Raw genomic sequence first — 6,000 nt, forward strand, 5'->3', positions numbered from 1 at the left:
CATACATATATATGGGAAGGTAGAAGTTTCAACTCGGTTTTACAGTGTAAACTGCAGGAACTTCAAACCGGCACTAGGAAACAGACTGAGAAATCCGAGAAAAAGTGTCTCCTGCAACCCGTTCCCTTGGTGCTAGATGAACGAACGTCTCTCCACTTGCTCAGTTCTGAGAGATAAGTGTGTGTGAAAGCCGTCCTTCACCTAGCTTGTTGGGAACACAAAGGTTTTTTTTCAGTTGGCAACTCCATTCCATACATATATATGTGGAGGTAGAAGTTCCAACTTGGTTTTACAGTGAAAACTGCAGGAACATCACACCGGCACTAGGAAACAGGCTGAGAAAGCAGAGAAAAAGTGTCTCCTGCAACCCGTTCCCTTGGTGCTAGATGAACGAACGTCTCTCCACTTGCTCAGTTCTGAGAGATAAGTGTGTGTGAAAGCCGTCCTTCACCTAGCTTGTTGGGAACACAAAGTTTCTTTTCAGTTGCAAACACCATTCCATACATATATATGGGGAGGTAGAAGCTCCAACACGGTTTTACAGTGAAAACTGCAGGAACTTCAAACCGGCACTAGGAAACAGACTGAGAAAGCAGAGAAAAAGTGTCTCCTGCAACCCGTTCCCTTGGTGCTAGATGAACGAACGTCTCTCCACTTGCTCAGTTCTGAGAGATAAGTGTGTGTGAAAGCCGTCCTTCACCTAGCTTGTTGGGAACACAAAGTTTCTTTCCAGTTGCAAACTCCATTCCATACATATATATGGGAAGGTAGAAGTTTCAACTCGGTTTTACAGTGTAAACTGCAGGAACTTCAAACCGGCACTAGGAAACAGACTGAGAAAGCCGAGAAAAAGTGTCTCCTGCAACCCGTTCCCTTGGTGCTAGATGAACGAACGTCTCTCCACTTGCTCAGTTCTGAGAGATAAGTGTGTGTGAAAGCCGTCCTTCACCTAGCTTGTTGGGAACACAAAGGTTTTTTTTCAGTTGGCAACTCCATTCCATACATATATATGTGGAGGTAGAAGTTCCAACTCGGTTTTACAGTGAAAACTGCAGGAACATCACACCGGCACTAGGAAACAGACTGAGAAAGCAGAGAAAAAGTGTCTCCTGCAACCCGTTCCCTTGGTGCTAGATGAACGAACGTCTCTCCACTTGCTCAGTTCTGAGAGATAAGTGTGTGTGAAAGCCGTCCTTCACCAAGCTTGTTGGGAACAAAAGTTTCTTTTCAGTTGCAAACTCCATTCCATACATATATATGGGGAGGTAGAAGCTCCAACACGGTTTTACAGTGAAAACTGCAGGAACTTCAAACCGGCACTAGGAAACAGACTGAGAAAGCAGAGAAAAAGTGTCTCCTGCAACCCGTTCCCTTGGTGCTAGATGAACGAACGTCTCTCCACTTGCTCAGTTCTGAGATATAATTGTGTGTGAAAGCCGTTCTTCACCTAGCTTGGTGGGAACACAAAGTTTCTTTTCAGTTGACAACTCCATTCCATACATATATATGGGGAGGTAGAAGCTCCAACACGGTTTTACAGTGAAAACTGCAGGAACTTCATACCGGCACTAGGAAAAAGACTGAGAAAGCAGAGAAAAAGTCTCTCCTGCAACCCGTTCCCTTGGTGCTAGATGAACGAACGTCTCTGCACTTGCTCAGTTCTGAGAGATAAGTGTGTGTGAAAGCCGTCCTTCACCTAGCTTGTTGGGAACACAAAGTTTCTTTTCAGTTGCAAACTCCATTCCATACATATATATGGGGAGGTATAAGCTCCAACACGGTTTTACAGTGAAAACTGCAGGAACTTCATACCGGCACTAGGAAACAGACTGAGAAAGCAGAGAAAAAGTGTCTCCTGCAACCCGTTCCCTTGGTGCTAGATGAACGAATGTCTCTCCACTTGGTCAGTTCTGAGAGATAAGTGTGGGTGAAAGCCGTCCTTCACCTAGCTTGTTGGGAACAAAAAGGTTTTTTTTCAGTTGGCAACTCCATTCCATACATATATATGGGGAGGTAGAAATTCCAACTGGGTTTTAAAGTGAAAACTGCAGGAACTTCAAACCGGCACTAGGAAACAGACTGAGAAAGCCGAGAAAAAGTGTCTCCTGCAACCCGTTCCCTTGGTGCTAGATGAACGAACGTCTCTCCACTTGCTAAGTTCTGAGAGATCAGTGTGTGTGAAAGCCGTCCTTCACCTAGCTTGTTGGGAACACAAAGTTTCTTTTCAGTTGCAAACACCATTCCATACATATATATGGGGAGGTAGAAGCTCCAACACGGTTTTACAGTGAAAACTGCAGGAACTTCAAACCGGCACTAGGAAACAGACTGAGAAAGCAGAGAAAAAGTGTCTCCTGCAACCCGTTCCCTTGGTGCTAGATGAACGAACGTCTCTCCACTTGCTCAGTTCTGAGAGATAAGTGTGTGTGAAAGCCGTACTTCACCTAGCTTGTTGGGAACACAAAGTTTCTTTCCAGTTGCAAACTCCATTCCATACATATATATGGGAAGGTAGAAGTTTCAACTCGGTTTTACAGTGTAAACTGCAGGAACTTCAAACCGGCACTAGGAAACAGACTGAGAAAGCCGAGAAAAAGTGTCTCCTGCAACCCGTTCCCTTGGTGCTAGATGAACGAACGTCTCTCCACTTGCTCAGTTCTGAGAGATAAGTGTGTGTGAAAGCCGTCCTTCACCTAGCTTGTTGGGAACACAAAGGTTTTTTTTCAGTTGGCAACTCCATTCCATACATATATATGTGGAGGTAGAAGTTCCAACTCGGTTTTACAGTGAAAACTGCAGGAACATCACACCGGCACTAGGAAACAGACTGAGAAAGCAGAGAAAAAGTGTCTCCTGCAACCCGTTCCCTTGGTGCTAGATGAACGAACGTCTCTCCACTTGCTCAGTTCTGAGAGATAAGTGTGTGTGAAAGCCGTCCTTCACCAAGCTTGTTGGGAACAAAAGTTTCTTTTCAGTTGCAAACTCCATTCCATACATATATATGGGGAGGTAGAAGCTCCAACACGGTTTTACAGTGAAAACTGCAGGAACTTCAAACCGGCACTAGGAAACAGACTGAGAAAGCAGAGAAAAAGTGTCTCCTGCAACCCGTTCCCTTGGTGCTAGATGAACGAACGTCTCTCCACTTGCTCAGTTCTGAGATATAATTGTGTGTGAAAGCCGTTCTTCACCTAGCTTGGTGGGAACACAAAGTTTCTTTTCAGTTGACAACTCCATTCCATACATATATATGGGGAGGTAGAAGCTCCAACACGGTTTTACAGTGAAAACTGCAGGAACTTCATACCGGCACTAGGAAAAAGACTGAGAAAGCAGAGAAAAAGTCTCTCCTGCAACCCGTTCCCTTGGTGCTAGATGAACGAACGTCTCTGCACTTGCTCAGTTCTGAGAGATAAGTGTGTGTGAAAGCCGTCCTTCACCTAGCTTGTTGGGAACACAAAGTTTCTTTTCAGTTGCAAACTCCATTCCATACATATATATGGGGAGGTATAAGCTCCAACACGGTTTTACAGTGAAAACTGCAGGAACTTCATACCGGCACTAGGAAACAGACTGAGAAAGCAGAGAAAAAGTGTCTCCTGCAACCCGTTCCCTTGGTGCTAGATGAACGAATGTCTCTCCACTTGGTCAGTTCTGAGAGATAAGTGTGGGTGAAAGCCGTCCTTCACCTAGCTTGTTGGGAACAAAAAGGTTTTTTTTCAGTTGGCAACTCCATTCCATACATATATATGGGGAGGTAGAAATTCCAACTGGGTTTTAAAGTGAAAACTGCAGGAACTTCAAACCGGCACTAGGAAACAGACTGAGAAAGCAGAGAAAAAGTGTCTCCTGCAACCCGTTCCCTTGGTGCTAGATGAACGAACGTCTCTCCACTTGCTAAGTTCTGAGAGATCAGTGTGTGTGAAAGCCGTCCTTCACCTAGCTTGTTGGGAACACAAAGTTTCTTTTCATTTGCAAACTCCATTCCATACATATATATGGGGAGGTACAAGCTCCAACACGGTTTTACAGTGAAAACTGCAGGAACTTCAAACCGGCACTAGGAAACAGACTGAGATAGCAGAGAAAAAGTGTCTCCTGCAACCCGTTCCCTTGGTGCTAGATGAACGAACGTCTCTCCACTTGCTCAGTTCTGAGAGATAAGTGTGTGTGAAAGCCGTCCTTCACCTAGCTTGTTGGGAACACAAAGTTTCTTTTCAGTTGCAAACTCCATTCCATACATATATATGGGGAGGTAGTATCTCCAACTCGGTTTTACAGTGAAAACTGCAGGAACTTCAAACCGGCACTAGGAAACAGACTGAGAAAGCAGAGAAAAAGTGTCTCCTGCAACCCGTTCCCTTGGTGCTAGATGAACGAACGTCTCTCCACTTGCTCAGTTCTGAGAGATAAGTGTGTGTGAAAGCCGTCCTTCACTTAGCTTGTTGGGAACACAAAGTTTCTTTCCAGTTGCAAACTCCATTCCATACATATATATGGGAAGGTAGAAGTTTCAACTCGGTTTTACAGTGTAAACTGCAGGAAATTCAAACCGGCACTAGGAAACAGACTGAGAAAGCCGAGAAAAAGTGTCTCCTGCAACCCGTTCACTTGGTGCTAGATGAACGAACGTCTCTCCACTTGCTCAGTTCTGAGAGATAAGTGTGTGTGAAAGCCGTCCTTCACCTAGCTTGTTGGGAACACAAAGGTTTTTTTTCAGTTGGCAACTCCATTCTATACATATATATGGGGAGGTAGAAGTTCCAACTCGGTTTTACAGTGAAAACTGCAGGAACATCACACCGGCACTAGGAAACAGACTGAGAAAGCAGAGAAAAAGTGTCTCCTGCAACCCGTTTCCTTGGTGCTAGATGAACGAACGTCTCTCAACTTGCTCAGTTCTGAGAGATAAGTGTGTGTGAAAGCCGTCCTTCACCTAGCTTGTTGGGAACAAAAGTTTCTTTTCAGTTGCAAACTCCATTCCATACATATATATGGGGAGGTAGAAGCTCCAACACGGTTTTACAGTGAAAACTGCAGGAACTTCAAACCGGCACTAGGAAACAGACTTAGAAAGCAGAGAAAAAGTGTCTCCTGCAACCCATTCCCTTGGTGCTAGATGAACGAACGTCTCTCCACTTGCTCAGTTCTGAGAGATAATTGTGTGTGAAAGCCGTCCTTCACCTAGCTTGTTGGGAACACAAAGTTTCTTTTCAGTTGCAAACTTCATTCCATACATATATATGGGGAGGTACAAGCTCCAACACGGTTTTACAGTGAAAACTGCAGGAACTTCATACCGGCACTAGGAAACAGACTGAGAAAGCAGAGAAAAATTCTCTCCTGCAACCCGTTCCCTTGGTGCAAGATGAACGAACGTCTCTGCACTTGCTCAGTTCTGAGAGATAAGTGTGTGTGAAAGCCGTCCTTCACCTAGCTTGTTGGGAACACAAAGTTTCTTTTCAGTTGCAAACTCCATTCCATACATATATATGGGGAGGTACAAGCTCCAACACGGTTTTACAGTGAAAACTGCAGGAACTTCATACCGGCACTAGGAAACAGACTGAGAAAGCAGAGAAAAAGTGTCTCCTGCAACCCGTTCCCTTGGTGCTAGATGAACGAACGTCTCTCCACTTGGTCAGTTCTGAGAGATAAGTGTGTGTGAAAGCCGTCCTTCACCTAGCTTGTTGGGAACAAAAAGGTTTTTTTTCAGTTGGCAACTCCATTCCATACATATATATGGGGAGGTAGAAGTTCCAACTGGGTTTTAAAGTGAAAACTGCAGGAACTTCAAACCGGCACTAGGAAACAGACTGAGAAAGCAGAGAAAAAGTGTCTCCTGCAACCCGTTCCCTTGGTGCTAGATGAACGAACGTCTCTCCACTTGCTAAGTTCTGAGAGATCAGTGTGTGTGAAAGCCGTCCTTCACCTAGCTTGTTGGGAACACAAAGTTTCTTTTCATTTGCAAACTCCATTCCATATATATATATGGGGAGG

The sequence above is a fragment of the Camelus dromedarius genome, unplaced genomic scaffold (genome assembly GCF_036321535.1).
Source record: "Camelus dromedarius isolate mCamDro1 unplaced genomic scaffold, mCamDro1.pat HAP1_SCAFFOLD_185, whole genome shotgun sequence".
Classification (NCBI taxonomy): Eukaryota; Metazoa; Chordata; class Mammalia; order Artiodactyla; family Camelidae; genus Camelus; species Camelus dromedarius.